This window comes from Theropithecus gelada, chromosome 2 (genome assembly GCF_003255815.1).
Source record: "Theropithecus gelada isolate Dixy chromosome 2, Tgel_1.0, whole genome shotgun sequence".
Taxonomy (NCBI): domain Eukaryota; kingdom Metazoa; phylum Chordata; class Mammalia; order Primates; family Cercopithecidae; genus Theropithecus; species Theropithecus gelada.
The window spans coordinates 20,131,617-20,147,986 of NC_037669.1; the positions used below are offsets into that span (position 1 = coordinate 20,131,617).

The 16,370-nt window shown below is 39.8% G+C and overlaps 2 protein-coding genes across 3 annotated transcripts in view; one reads left to right on the top strand and one right to left on the bottom strand.

Moving 5' to 3' along the window:
• The window catches only part of CMSS1 (cms1 ribosomal small subunit homolog (yeast)), a 373,543-nt gene that overhangs the window by 236,090 nt on the left and 121,083 nt on the right, over positions 1-16,370 (top strand). The gene's annotated exons all lie outside the window — the stretch shown is intronic.
• FILIP1L (filamin A interacting protein 1 like) overlaps positions 1-16,370 on the bottom strand; it is a 292,938-nt gene that overhangs the window by 221,153 nt on the left and 55,415 nt on the right. The window lies entirely within an intron of this gene.

The window sequence follows — 16,370 nt, forward strand, 5'->3', positions numbered from 1 at the left end:
TCTGTATTCTCAGTAACAGGCTCATCAAATTTCCCAGGGCACTGATAACCCTATGAATCTAATCTTGAATATTTGAAACTGATCAGAGCCAGGATATTCCAGCTGTTTAAATCCTAGTAACTTCTTTACAGTTATGAAAATTCCTAATTCTAGATAGTCCACTCCTCCCTATGCCTCAGACATGTCTTAAAAAGGTAAATTCAGAATTTTCAGAATTATTTTTATATTTGGCAATGTAGTTAAAACTATCAGGTTGTTCATCGATTTCTCAAAGTTGTCACTGAAAGTAAACAACCTTTTTTTTTTTTAATTTCCTAATAGTAGCCTAACTAGTAGACCATAGTTTTATCTCTAGAGCTTGTATATACAGAGATTATAAATCTAGAATTCCCCAACTCCCCCCAGGATTTGGGCTTGTTGTTACAATTGGTTGTTGTTGATGTTTTTGTGAGGAGAGAGGGTAGCAAAAGATGGGTCCCGTTGGCATTACAGGGAATGACCTGGCCTGGGCACAATCACAACTAACCACTTGGCCATCTCAGCTCCAGGTAAGTCAACGCTGACAGAATTGAGAAAAATACTCGAAATGCTCTCAGGATGGTTTTGAACCCTTCAAACCTGATAAGGCCAGGTCTGATTAGCCTTCGAATCTTCAATGCTTCAGCCAGGGCCTGATGCATAGTAAGTGCTCAGTGAGTAGTGAGTGGCCAAGTAACCCAGTTTTCCCATTTTCCGTGGTTTAGGACTACTGTTGGTAGCCAGAACAAATGACCATGAGTAATTAGCTGGAGGGAAAAAAATACTTCCTCCTAAATCATGGAGAAAGAGGCTGTTATTTAAGTAAATGTAATAGTTGACTATCAACAGTGCTCCCGACTTGAGTTTTGAAGATATAATGTAAAGGGTACTGTCCTCAGGTTTTGAAAGTCCAAAACTGCTAAATGTTTAGCCATTAAAGTTTTTAACCTTAATTTCCTTGTTGGTAAAATGGGTATAATACTTTCTCTGCCTACCTTTCTAGAGTTATTTTCAGGATTAAATGTTTTTAAGGAAGTGAAACTAGTAAGAACTATCAGAGGTAAGTGTTGTTATTGGCTTCTTTTGAGAACAATATATCTTTAAACATTTTTAGAAGAAAAAAATGGTTTTGAATTCCTTGAAAAAAAGGTGCTTCCAAAGCATATTTATTGATGCTATTATTGTAAATCCCTCTTTAAGCTTCATGTATTTAAAAATTAATGACAACTCTCTCTTCCTTTCTGGAAAACTTTTATGACTTAACTCCAAATTCTGTGGGTTTTAAAAAACTAAAGTATCTTGTCCTCCTTAAAGAATACCATTATTATTCATAACCTCTGAAACCAGCGAGGGTCATAAAGCTACTGACTGCAAATGATTAAGTGGCCACAAATAAAAGACTGGTATTACCACATGTAAATTCTTTCCCTGCAGTTTGTGCCTCCACAAACAGTGATTCAACTGCAGGTGTCTGTCAAGAGACAGTAGAGTTTTGTCCTTCTGGAAGTCTCACTGTATGTGAAGTCAAAAAACAATGCCCCTGCCACTGTCTAACTATAGCCTCAATCAAATCATTTCACCTCTCTTAGCCTCTGCTTCCTCTTTTCTTAACTGAGAGAGCATTCAGTGGCTGTGTGTCTGGGCCTCACTGCTCTCCCCAGGAGGCATTTGAAAAAAAAAAAAAAAAGGAAGGCATTTTTGGTTGTCAAAATGACAGGGTGGGCAAAAAATGATAGGATGGAGGTAGCTTCTGGCACTTAGTAGGCAAATTTTCTATGGTGAGCTGAGCATACTCACGAAAGAACGAACTGTACCCCCTATAGTGTAAATATACCCTCCAAGAAACGCTGGACCATAGCTCGTGAAAGTGAAAGGGTTCACAATTAATAGTAAGGTGCTGTCCCAGGCAAGCTGGCATATAGGGACCAACCAGCCACAATCCAAGTCCACTTGTGCTTGCATTGTCTTCCTGCATTCTGGCCCTGTTTGCCCCACAAATAACCAGGTCCCAAGCTCTGGTAAACAGCCCTCAGGGAAGGGGAGAGATAGGTCCAGACAAAATCCTTCCATTGTCTTTATTTTACTGGGAAAACTAGCAATAGAGTTAAAGTTAGATCACTTGTTTAATCCCTTAATTTGGTTATGCTTTAGTCCCAGAGCCCCCTCATCTCTCCCCTTTCCAGACCTTCAGAGCCTTCGGCACTGCCAGCCCTCAAGTATGGCAGCTGCTTGAAGCATTTGTTTGGGGTGGGTTGGGGCAAGAGGAGGAAGAGTAGAGCCAGCTCTTCCCTGCAGCTGTGGCTAACCGAGGCAAGCTGTGACACGGGAGCTCACTCCATCTCAGTCAGGGCCCACCCTGAAGCCATATCTGTGGGTGCAAAGTTATTGTGACACATCGCACCACGCAGTGTCAGGGGAGAAACTGAGCATGGTCATTGAGGTGCCAGGTGATTCTTGCACCACTTTTTTGGACTGCTATTTAGAGAGGGAAAATAAAAGCCAAATCAGGAATCATTTCCACTCTGCTGACATCTCACTAAAGGAAGCAATCAAGTCCGGGTGGGTTTTATGTTTCCCAGCCCCTGTACATGGACAAAGACTGGAATTCCAGATTTTCCTGACTAGCCCTAGGTTTTTCTCCAGTACATTTTCTTTCTGCTTCTAAAATTGTATTTTACTCTTTAAGAAAAAAAATCTGTTGTGCAGAATTATATAAGGTTGATATGATGGCCTAGACTAATTGCTTAAATATGGGCTTGGACAGTTATGGAAAAGCACTTTTGTTTGTGTCATGGAATTAAAGTTACCACACACACAATAGTCTATTTTCAAACCTAATGGATTACATCTTATATGAATAAAAGAGTATAGCAAAAAAAAGGGGCGTAAATTTTTTATGCCGAAAACAAAGTCGATGTCTGAATGTAACTAGAAAAAAACTGTAGAAATGTGTGTCTGACAATTGCAAACAGTTTTCTTTCCTTGTTTTTTCTTTTACCTTCTCTCCTTACTATTTGAAGTTATACCTTTGGGAACACATAGCTTCTCTATGTTATAGAAAAGTGGCAACTATAAATCATGGTAACAAACTATTGTTTCATTTATCATCTCTTTTTGAGGTTTGAGCACACTCAACAAAGATTAGAGGTTAGGCTATTGCTCTTCTAACTTGTTATGAAACCCTAGAGTCTTACCGAACTTACCAAAGGATGAAGGATTGATTTGGGGAGAGCTTTTTAAAAAATCGCTCAGCGTTATAAGGGAGGTTAATATGACACTAGAGTGTCACAGTTTTAAGAGAGAGTCTTCTTTTTATTGATTAATCTATTTATACCTCACTTCCAAAATATATGCAGTACAGAAAATTAAAATAATTCATTGAGGTAATAAAAATGATTAAAATATAAAGCCAGAGATAATAGTGAGAAACAGGAATAAGTTGACCTTTGAACAACATGGGTTGGAACTCTGTCGACCTCTGCCATTCCTGAGACAGCAAGAGTCCCTTCTTCCTCCCTGTTCTCAGCCTACTTGAAGAATAATGAATAGTAAATATATTTTCTTAACAAATAGTAAATATACTTTCTCTTCCTTATGATTGTCTTCTAACATTTTCTTTTGTCTGGCTCACTTTATTGTAAGACTATAGTTTATAATATATATACAACATACAAAATATTTGTTAATTGACTTTTTATGTTATCAGTAAGGCTTCTGGTCAACAGTAAGCTATTAGTAGTTAAGTTTGAGGGGAGTCAAAAGTTATATGCAATTTTCAACTGCACAGAGGGTCAGTGACCCTAACTTCTGAGTTGTTCAAGGGACCATATACTATGTGATTCTTTACTGTTATTAGAAGTAAATCACAATTTAGCTCTAAGCTTCGTAGTGGCCTAAGTGAAAAGGAACATGCTTTTTTAACCACACAGACTCACCTGTGGAATGAATCTATTAAGGGCATCATGGGGTAGTGTTTGGGGCAAATTTTTTAAATTTGTTTATTTACCAGCATTTCTGGTAGTTCAGTTTCATAGATGAATAAATAAAAAGAAGAATCCCTCTTAAAAATATGACACTCTGGTGCCATATTAACCTCCTTATAACTCCGAGTGATTTTTAAATGTGCCCTCTAATGAGTCAGGAACTTATACTGAGAGACAGTTGGGGCAATATCCAGAGAAAGGCATATCTTTTTTAGATTTATGTGAAATGCTCAGTATGAAAATTTAAAATCTCTTAAAATTGATTATAAACATGTTTTAATGCTAAAATAGAATGCTTATCTGATTATGGTAAGATCCAAATTAGATCATAGTCATTTTCATTATTTTCTGTTTTTTTAGAGAAGTCTCTGTAAATTCTCACAATTTGTTTGTTTGTTTGTTTGTTTGTTTTGAGACAGAGTCTCATTCTATCACCCAGGCTGGAATGCAGTGGTGCAATCTCAGCTCTCTACAACCTCCGCCTCCCAGGTTCCAGCGATTCTCCTGCCTCAGCCTCCTGAGTAGCTGGGATTACAGGTGTGCACCACCTCGCCTGGCTAGTTTTTGTATTTTTAGTACAGACGGGGTTTCGCCATGTTGGCCAGGCTGGTCTCAAACTCCTGACTTCAAGTGATCCACCCACCTTGACCTCCCAAAGTGGTGGGATTACAGGCATGAACCACCGCACCCAGCCTCCCCCAGGTTTTGTTAAATGAGCTGCTTTAACTTTAGAAGATAACTCTGTGAGACACGTTCTTTGGGAGCATGGAAGTGACTCCTTGTGGAAGAGTCTTCAAGAATTTGATCCAAAAGTCAGCTCTATAATGGCCTCTACCAAACTTATTTTCAAATGTTTAGGTAGCAGTTTCTTCTTGCAAACAATCTTATGCCAACCCTCAATAGAGAAATCACATAAAAGTGATATTTTATTAGTGTAAATTTATTTTTAAACCATCATTTGAATAATATATATTTATTATAAAGACAGTTGTTGAAATCAGTGAAACCCTTTCCATAAGTCAGAAATTTAAATAGATCACAATTCTTCTCTGTCAGTATAGCTTCTTATTTTTTCCCACATTCTGTTTTGTTACAGGTTTTTAAAACTTATTTGGACACCCACCTCAATATATGCTATGCAATTAGATTAATCCAGAAGATTGAAAAAGGAGTAGTAAATAATTTTATTTCAAAATTTAATAATATAAACCAATGGCTTATGTTTCTAAAAACATACATTTTATTATATATATTATATATAGTATAAGTATGTAATTTAATGTAATATATTTTATATGTCATATTTATTAATATGTTATTAAAATATATATTTATAATATGAAGTATATTATAAAATATTTTATGTATTTATACATAAATATAAATGTGATAAATATAAAATATGTCAAGCAGGAAACACATGCAATTTACCAACTCACCCTTAAATGATCTATATTGTTATGTCATATGTGTTATTTGTCACATGTTATTTAGGCTACTAATGGGCATAATTTGTGGTCTGAGAGTTCAGTTCCTTCAGAACTGACTAGGACCCCATGATGCACACTTATAATAGGCAAATGTGTTCAAGCTTTTCTTGACATGTAATTGACTATGGCATTTGTGGGCTATACTAATACACTCCATTGGAGTTTATTAAGTGAACTTCTAAGTGAAACTGATGAAGGCTCTCCTCCATTTTCTTGGGCATAGATTAGCAATTCGAGGCTAGTATAGGAAAGAGGAGGGCCTGACACATGAAGATAACCAAGGAGCAAGTAGTAACACTGAGAATCCATGGCTAAGTTAATGCTGTGTTTCTTTCTATAACCAAATTTTAAAATAATTACATTCTAAAATTTTACAAAGGCAAAATGGAAAGTACCTTCCCCAACCTCATGTAAACCAGTTGTTTAAGTATATACTGTATAAGGTTTAAACTTTCTGGATGTGATACGAGATACAGTTATAAATAAATTCATATTTTAAATATGTAAATATCCTTAAATGCTTTGTTATTATTTTCTAGGATTTATTTTTTTACAGGAATTTTTAAAACCTGTAATATATAATTTCCCCTAAGTAAAATGAAATTTAGTTCATCCCTGGTATAAATGCTATGTATATATCTGTGGAGTTGTTCTCCTGCTCTCCCTTTGGTTACCAGTCATTATTTCTTATTTCCATTCTCTCCTGAAACAAGGGTGCTCCTACTCTGTTGACAGTATGCTTCCTGTGCCTTTATCTCTTAAAGCCTATATATTACTCCAATTTGGGGCATAGTTGTAAGTCATTGTATAGTTCACCATAGCAAGCCTTCTGCCCCAGAAGTGTCTTGAAAAGACACAGTTTCCTAGGACTGCCATAACAGATTACCACAAATTGGATGATTTATAGTAACAAGAATATATACTCTCACAGTTCTCGAGGCTAGAAGTTTGAAATCAAAGTGTCAGCAGGGCTATGCTTCCTTCAAAGGCTGTAGAGAAGAATACTTTCTTGCTTTTTCTAGCTTCTGGTGCTTGCCAGCAGTCCTTGGCATTCCTTGGCTTGTGGCAGCATAACTCCCAAATCTGCCGCTGTCTTTACATAATTGTCTTCCCTCATTGTGTCTGTATCCAAATTTCTCTCTTCTCATAAGGATACCAGTCATTGGATTGGGGCCCACCCTAATCCAATTTGATCTCATCTTAACTTGATTACATCTGCCAAGACCCTATTTCCAAATACAGTCACATTCACAGGTTTTGCCAGGTGCATAAATTTTGGGGAGTGGGAAAAATGGGTATTCAACCTGGTACAGGCAGTAAGAATCTTACTACACTCTCTCATTTCCCTGAGCATTTAGGGGTCTACACTGGAGCATTCTATTTGTTTTCACTGCGTTATCTTTCTTACCTGGAAATCTATCCAAAGCCACGGAAACCCTAACTAATCAATTCTTTAGTGACTGCCACAACACATGCTGAGTCTGTATTATTTTATAAAACTGCCTCTTGGGGCCAGATTTTGTTCTCCATTATTCGTGTGCAACTTCCTACTAGAATCAAACTAAATTGCACCCAAGTGTTTCCAAGCATTGACTCTGGCCCACAATTAACTTCTTCCCAAGTTCTATACTTTGTTCTTTGTATATCCGGACATTAGGTTTACTTAAAAGTATGTAATATTTTCCTCAAGGCTTTGAAGAGCTACATTATTTCCAAATCTTTTACCACTTGGGCTTCCCTAGTATTGTAAAAGCTGGCCAAGGGTCAAACATTTGTGTGCTTTCAAGATAGCAAGTAGTGTTTAACCTTAACTTTAACCTTAACCAATGTTGTCATTGTACTGTGAAGGAGGTTCAGAGCAGAGGTCACAAACTAACCCAGACATCACATTCCCCCTTCCCTCTTGATATGTTCTCTTTGACTTGCATGATGGTTTTTTGAAAGAACATGAGTTCCTAATAATAGCAAATTTCACAAAGAAATTGAGATATCTGACTTTTCTTGAAAGCTCAGATCTGGAAAACCCAGTCCCACATTCTTGCAGCTGGCCAGAGCTGGTAGTGGCCGTCCCATCAGGCAGAGCATGTGTTCTTGCCTGCACCATGAGCCAGTTTGACCTGCATTGTTCATTACGTTACGTTACGTTATGTTATGTTATGTTATGTTATGTTATGTTATGTTATGTTATGTTATGTTACTTGTCTGCCCCTGTTGGCATTTGAGCTATCCACTTCTGGCCCAGGATTTGGGAATACAGCGTGAATAATCTTGCAGATGTGGCTCAGAGAAACCATGCTGGACAGTTGGATCAAAGGAGGGCAGATCACTGGTTTCCCTTCCCTCTAGGCTGCACTGTCTTTTAGCAGTTCCTACCAATAACCTCAAGCCTTGGGATGAGATGCATACCTTCTATCACCATGCCTGTGGATCCCATAACCTTGCCCCCTTTCTGTCACCGTCACTGGTGTCACAGTTGAGTTCAGATGCAAAAACTGAAATGTTCAGAAGTATGAGGTCATTTCAAATTCAGTCTCATGTTATTCTGTTAAGCTTGGATTTCATTAATCACAACATAGTCCCTTCCAGAAACTTCTGAATGCCCTTTCCCAGCTTGCAGAGCCTCTTTTGGGCCTTCTTGCTGATCATCTCTGCTTCCATGCTTTACCCTTTACCTCCTGGCCCATAGTATTTTGTTGTCAGGTCACAGTTGTCTTTCTGGAAGTCTCCTGCCTCAGACTCTTACCAAAGTCCTCATGGCCTGCCCTTCAGAACATTCTCAGCAGCTCCTATCCCAGGTCTCCCAGTTCTCCTTGTCCTGCTCTTATCAATTTCTTCTTGTATGCATAGGGTTTCCAGTACAGGACTATCATCTCAAGCACTGAGGATCCTGAACAACATCTCTGTTGCTTTCCTTAGTATCTTTAGCATTACTGAACACCTCTTAGTTCTGTTATCCCCAACATCACGGGCGCACTCAATCCATCCAGGCGATAGAAAATCATGTTGACTGTATGATCCATGTGGCCACATGCTGTTCTCGGGAATTCCTAGGACATGTTACCACATTGTGACAATCACTATCTAATGCTAGAAAAAAACTGATTTATCTCTCCATACATATTTGTAAATACTAAAGACTGTCTTTACCTTTATTTTAGAGTTTATAAGAGTAGCCCGTGTTCATTGAATGTGGAAAATATACAAATATGCAAAGATAAAAATATAAATTACCCATTGCTATACCACCTAGATTAAAAACCACAGCCAGCATTTTGATATGCTCATTTTCACATTTATATTTTAATCTCTTCCTCTCCCTGTTCTTTAGTAGTCAAACATTCTTGAAAGAAGAGTAATTTTTGTGATTACTCTTAAATTTAGCCTTAAATTTCAGAATGTTTTTAATATTATACACATTCTTTCTTGTTTATATTAAATTATCCTTCTACAATATGAAGGGTAGATATGAAGTTTTTTATAACTACCTTCAAGGAGTCCAAAGATTATCTGTATAGTACCCTCATTTTTCTGATAGGATAGATTGTATTGTGGACAACACAAGTATATGGAGTCCAAGCTTAGTCTTAGGCATTTGGAGAAGGATAGCCTACTTGATCTGGTTGGGGAAATAAGACACAGATAAAAGAAGATTCATATTTGCTCAAAGTAGCATGAAAGTGCGAGCTATGGTATACCAAGGTCTTAAGCTGGGGCTTGAAGGGAGGAGAAGGCAGGGAGTAGAGAAGAAAGCTACGTAGGCGCATTTTACATTACAAAAATGGTGGGATACCAAATATTATTACCAGCTGAGGGTGTGGCAAGACTCTGGCTAGGAATCAAGTCTGACTCTCAGCTCTGGGATTCCCCCACATTTCCAGCTGATAAACTGACAAGTCTCCAATGCATCCTTCCATAAACATTGTTACATATTCCAGACCTCCCATCTACTTTTTAAATTTTTATGGGAGGCTTTTTAGAAACTTATAGCCTAGAAATACTTATTTTAAACAAAAGTTATTTCATATTAAAATAAATTTCAGTGGCTGAATGCTTACTACCTGGTGATACAAAGATAACGAAAGTTTATAATCTGCTCTTGTTGAGCTAAATAGAGATATCATTAACATTTTAGCCTCTAGGTCAGAAATGCTTCCAGCACTTACTGGCTTTATCTGCTTGTGATTAACAAGTTTGTCATAATATAATTAACACAGCTAATGTTGAGTTTCTAGGAAGCTGGAACAACCAGGTAGCAGCTCCAGACTATTAAAAAAAAAAAATGGGCCGGGCGCGGTGGCTCAAGCCTGTAATCCCAGCACTTTGGGAGGCCGAGACGGGCGGATCACGAGGTCAGGAGATCGAGACCATCCTGGCTAACACAGTGAAACCCCGTCTCTACTAAAAAATACAAAAAACTAGCCGGGCGAGGTGGTGGGCGCCTGTAGTCCCAACTACTCGGGAGGCTGAGGCAGGAGAATGGCGTAAACCCGGGAGGCGGAGCTTGCAGTGAGCTGAGATCCGGCCACTGCACTCCAGCCTGGGCGACAGAGCAAGACTCCGTCTCAAAAAAAAAAAAAAAAAAAAAAAAGGGGCCAGGCGTGATGGCTCACTCCTATAATCCCAGCACTTTGGGAGGCCAAGGCGGGCGGATCACAAGGTCAGGAGATCAAGACCATCCTGGCTAACACGGTGAAACCGCGTCTCTACTAAAAATACAAAAAAAAAAAAAAAATTAGCCGGGCGTCGTGGCGGGCGCCTATAGTCCCAACTACTCCGGTGGCTGAGGCAGAAGAATGGCGCGAACCCAGGAGGGCTTGCAGTGAGCTGAGATCGCGCTACTGCACTCCAGCGAGACTCTGTCTCAGAAAAGAAAAAAAAAAAGAAAAATGGGCAAGTGATTTTTCCCACAACTTTGGGGTAGCTCTGTAAGAGAACTAATGATTGGCTGGCTAGGGCAGCAGATTTTAGTGGAAAGCCCTGGACCTGGAGTCTGAGAAGCTCTGGTGCTGGCAGAGCCAGGATTTAGCTGTATAATCTTTGCCTGCCACGTGGCTTCTCTGCCCCTCCAGTGGACTAGGTGACTAAAGACCCTTCCCATTCTAATATTCTGTGACTATGTTCTCCAAGTGTCTAATCTTTCTACAGGAAACCAGAAATGCAGTGAGATGTTACTTTAAGGAAAGATAGCATGATCTCTAGGCCAGGCTTCTTGCCCAGCCTTAGGCATGTCAGTTTCAAATACTCATTACATCATCAAGGAAAAAGGCTAATAAAAGCCCAGACCTCTCAAGCTATAGAATCTGCTCATAAATTGGAATGGACAGAGTAGCTGCGGTTTCTCTAAACTCTGAAACATTACATGTTCTCGAGTAACACTAAAATGCATTTTGTGTTCTGCATCTCATTAAAGGTCTCGTGATATGTCTCTGTAAAAGTCTGCTCACCTCCTGCCAACAGGGAATGTCCAGTTGGTTATCTGTCACCAGTTAGTTCAGCTGGTTGAAATCCAAGGCTGTGGGATCAGGCCCCATATGGGACAGTTGGTTTCATGCAGAGAAGCCCCCTGCTTGCCCAGGTGTTTCATAAATGCATGCATTTGGTCACAGAAGGTATAGATGTGAGCATGGCTGGCTCAGCATAACCTATCCCTGCTCCTGGAAAAATCACTGAAACTCTACGTTTTTTTAACAGGGTCACTGCCCTCATCCTTGTTTAGAATTAACAACTGTGAGCACAATGCCAGGCCAACTTCTATGCATTCCTCAAAGATCCTGATGACCTTTAACCCAACTGATCATCTAAATCTTTCGACATTGTGAGAGTCTGATGACAATAGCTAGTTATTAGAGGCTGACTTTCTGTGAGGTACTATGCTAAGTGTTTTGTGTCCATTCTCCCACTCATGCCTCAGAGTAATCCCAGGCAATATGTATATTTTTTAATTTTCTTTTTGCAGTTGAGGAAACTGGCTAGGGAAGTTACCTAACATTTCTAGGGCTCCACATTTACTGACTGGCAGAACCAAGACTGAGACCCCTATCTATCTGACTCTAGAGCCCATGCTATTACTCTCTATACCCTGCTGCCTCTCTCAGGCAGAAAATTAAGAGGCATCGGAATGGTGTTCTATGTTCAAGGCACTGAACAGAGTTGGGGATTTTAGAAACTGTGATGAGCTCCAACTTACGGAATGAAACTTTGTACAATCAGATGCTTATAAATGGGTATGATTTTCCATTGTTATTCTTTGCAATGAAAAATGAGGTCACCTCTGAAGGCAGGCAGAGAAAACTTGACACATAGTCAAGTGAGGCACATGTCTGTTCTTGGATGCTTCTACAAGCTTCCCGTTGATGAACTCCTCTCTGTCCCGGCAGCTTGAGATACTCACATCCCCAATCTAAAGCTTTGCTCAGCTTTTGCTCCTCCAACTTTCATTTCAAACACAAATCCCTTGGTGGACAAACTGAGAAGTTTCTCTCCACTTTTTTTCTCCTCTGAATTCCCAAGCACCTCACCACAAACTGACTTCATTTTACACCCTCAAACCCAGAAGCATCAACAGACCATAGGACCCGTTTTTCCTGACTGTCCCACTCAGAGGCTTTTCAGTAGAAGGAGGATGTGTATAACCTCCTTTGTTAGAACATTGAGTTAAGCCATGGCTTCTCTTCTGGAGCCAGTTTCATATGTGAAGTTTAAAATAAAGTTTAGTAGTTGAGTGATGTGTTTAGTATTCTAGAACCCTTTTCTTTCTGATCTTCTAACTTGCATTTGAGCGCAAAGGGGCGGTTTGGACAGCATGGACAAGGCATTTGGTGCAAACTCAGGAAAGGGTCCTTGGTAACATCCATCTCTTCTAGTGTTTTTCTTTTTAGATTTTGTAGATAGACTTGAAATGAAGGCTGTCTTTAGGGTAATTTCTCTTTTACCTGGTCCGCACTACAAAGTAAAGCTTAAAGTTTCATGGTTTTCCTTAAAAGAAAGAACAGATTGACTCACTTCACTGTTGACGCAAAAACATATACTTGGAGTTGAAGACCTTCATTAGATAGTCTCGTTTGTTTCTGTCCAGTTTCTGGGAAGCTATCATTTTAAAAATACAACGCCTCTTAATTTTCTCTTTTTCCTTAAAGGGCTTTATAAATCTCTGATATTTGAGGCTGTAATGGGACAAGCCTTCCCTGTGACATCTTTTTTGAGACAATAAAAAATGCTTCATGCCGGTGTCCTTGTCTATGGTTTTCTTTTAGCCTCATCTTCGTGATCATCTGCTTTCATCTGCTTCTTCATTCTAGCCTTTCTTCCATTCATTCAGGAAGCTTTTTTTTTTTTTTTTTTTTTTTTTTTTTTAGCACCTGTTAGTAAATAATGGTGTGCTAGGCCCTGAGGAGGTGAGGAGATGAAGACAAAGGCTCTGTCCTCCCAGGGTAGAGGGTGCAGTTTGGAGGCTGAAGATTCAAACAGCGTTAAGAGCCAAGAAGGTTTATGAGTGAGCAGGAGGGGGCCAGGTGCAGGACAGAGTAGTGATTGGGACTGTACGGTAATGAAAAGGACCCGTCATGCCAGAAGAAGTGAGTCTTTACACAGCTCCATCTGATTGGAACCATCCATATGTGCTGGCCTAGAATTGTCAGAGCTTCCAGTTTGTCAAGAGAAATCAGAAATCCAGATTTCTGTGTGTATGTGTCATCTCTCAATTTTTAAAACATGCTGACAACTAATTCATATTCTTCAAAAACATCATGTAGGCCAAACAAAACATGCATGTGGACTGGATTCAACCTATGAGCCTCCAGCTTGGGGAGTTCTGGCCTGGTTAGTGAGGTAAATCACACATGTATGAAACGATTAATTTAAAATGTAGCCCATATGACTAAGGGTCACCCAGGCAGTTTTCCTGCTGGAGTGTGGGAAAGGAGGAGGAGGAGGGCTGGGGAAATGGGGGGAAGATGGGCTCCAGGTACATGTGCCCTCAGCTGTGCCAGGCATGGTAAAGGGATTTGAGGAAACTGGAGGTGTGTGTCTCATGGTGGGTGGGCTCCGGTGCCAGACTGAAGATGTTGAGACTTAATTTCTATGTCATGCAGAGCCACTAAAGGTTTTTTGATCTACTATTTGAGAAAATAAAATCTGTTGCAAGGTAAAGGAGTGAAGTACCATGCAAGGAGAAACCATGAGGAGACTCTTGCCTTAGCAGTTCAACTGTTTCCCACTCCACCTCTTTCCATCCCTTTACACCACATCCAAAACCTGTCTTCCTGATGCCCTTCTAAGAGAAGGCAGCTCCCTGTCCTAGCAAAGTAGCTTTAAAGTATGCCAATGCCCTGAACGAAAACAAGAAAATGAAATCACAGCACAATAGAATAACATCTCCACCCAAGGAAAAAAAAAAATACATAAAAACTCTTAGCTACCACGTCTCACTGAGTAAAAACCACCACCTAAGAAGCAAATAGGGGCTCGGCGCAGTGGCTCACACCTGTAGTCCCAGCACTTTGGGAGGCTGAAGCAGACAGATAGCTTGAGCTCACAAATTTGAGACCAGTCTGGGCAATATAGTGAAACCCCGTCTCCACAAAAAATACAAGGTTTAGCCAGGCATAGGGTGTGTGCCTATAGTCCCAGCTACTCTGGAAGCTGAGGTGGGAGGATAGCTTGAGCCTGGGAGGCGGAGGTTGCAGTGAGCCAAGATCACACACCACTGCAATCCATCCTGGGCAATAGAGCCAGATCTTGTCTTGAAAAAATAAAAAACAAATAGGGCATCTGCTTGAGCCATGCAGATCTATCAGTGGCCTATATGCCTTTGAAATGGAGGTGCAAGCTGCAGAACCACGTCCTCATTAACCACATGAGGTGATGAGATGCAGCATAGCAATAGCCACACACAGAAACCACATGCTTTGCCCCAAGATTTATTAGCAGGGCTTTCTCTCTTACGTGGCCAGTAGATGTGCACATAGAAGGTGACCTTTCATTCTAATCAAGGCAGAAAGGCACTGTTAAAATTTTTTTAAAAAAATTAAAAATCAGGAAGGAAGTGTACAATTTTTGGATTTTAAAAACTATACTGTCTTCCAAATAAACCTAAAATACCAAAAACAAGTGATCCCTCTGTACACAGTGAGTATGTTTGTGCAATGAGAGACTCCTCATCTCTAGACAGCCAGGTGCGGTGAGTCCAAGTTGGGGCCAAGCACGTGACTTTCCAGAATCTTCACAGGTGGTTGAAGACCCCACACAGTTTTGCTTAGAGATTAAAACTTAAATGTTTGGCCGACGTAGGCAATTCTTGGTTATTCCACGGTGTTAATTTTCCCAGGCCCTTGTTTTACTTTCTTCCTCCTTCTACCCACATTTTCACTATTTTATTTCTTATCAATACCTCCTGCAGAGAAGGAGAAGAAGAAGAGAAAGAAGCTGGAACTTTTTTTTAAAAATTGCTTTACCTCATAATAAGAGCAGTACTAATAATTGCAACACCATTAACAACCACTAGCATTCTTGGGCCTTTATTGCATTCTAGGTGCTGTTCTAAGTGCTTTACACATATGAATTCATTTAATCCTCACTACATCCGAGGTACGTACGTGCCGTTATCCTCCCATTCTGAGGTGAGAAAACTGAAGCACAGAGAAGTTAGTGCAATACCCATCTCACAGGTAGGAAATATCAGAGGCAAGATTTGAAGCCAAGAAGACTGATTCCAGAGACTTCACTTTTTTTTTCATTTATTTATTTATTGTGGTAAAATATATATAATACAAAATCTGTCATTTTAACTGTTGCTAACTGTTCAGTTTAATAGCATTAAGAACATTCACATTGTTATGCAACCAAGACTACTACTCATCTCCACACACTTTTTCATCTTCCCAAATTGAGAGCCTTTATTGTTAACCACCACTCTATATTACTTCCCAAGTAATACTTAGAGATCTGGAAATATCCACTTGTGGTTATCCTGTCTTCTTTTAACAGAAGATTTCGAGCCCTTTAAGCCTTAGCTTCATTACTTCTCCATTAGTCCCCTGTGTTTTGCATGCCTTGCAGCCAGTCCCCCATACCGGAGTCAGTCACACCAACCTCTCCAGGCTCTGAAGTGCTTCAGTCTTTTCCAAAAGATCTATGTGTTGACACATGTGTGGGCAATTAGAGCTACATCACCTCTGCTGCTTCCCTTTTAACATTGATTCTAAGCTGCATACTAATTTCAAAAATCTCAAAACCATAAAAGAAATTTAAAAGCCATATATCTTAGGCTTAAAGAAATAAACTCTTCCTCCAGGCTGAGATGTCATTGTGAAAAAGCTTTGTCCTGGTTCCTCAGCATTCACCCTATACCGGTCTGGCCCAAGCCTCCTCCCCTCCAGCCTGGATTACTGTGATAACTAGTCCCCCAACTCTCAGTTGCTTGTACAAAGGGGACATCAGGAGACCTGGTTCTAGTCCTATAACCTTGAGCAGCTTGCTTAATCTCTCTGAGCCAGCAGACCTTTTGTTCAGCATGAAAGGAGGATAGAAATGACACATAAAGGCAAAATTTCTAGGAGTTCTCAGGCATCCTCAAAATGGCATTTGGAGTTCATTGAGGCCAAAGTCAGAAGAACTTTGAACTATATTAAATGCCTCTTTGTCATTATTTTACCACTTGGCACCCTGTTTTGTTTTGTTTCGTTTTTACTGCTGAGGTATCAGTACCTTCACCCACTACTTGTTGTCCATTTAAAATCTGCTTGCCCCAGAACTTCACCTCTGGCTCACTTGTTCCCAAATAAGCCCTGGTACTGCTTCTCATTTTTCCCTTTCTCCTCAGTTTAAAAATAAAATTTTAACAGAAAATTTAAAAATTGGTTCCACATTCAGTATTATAATG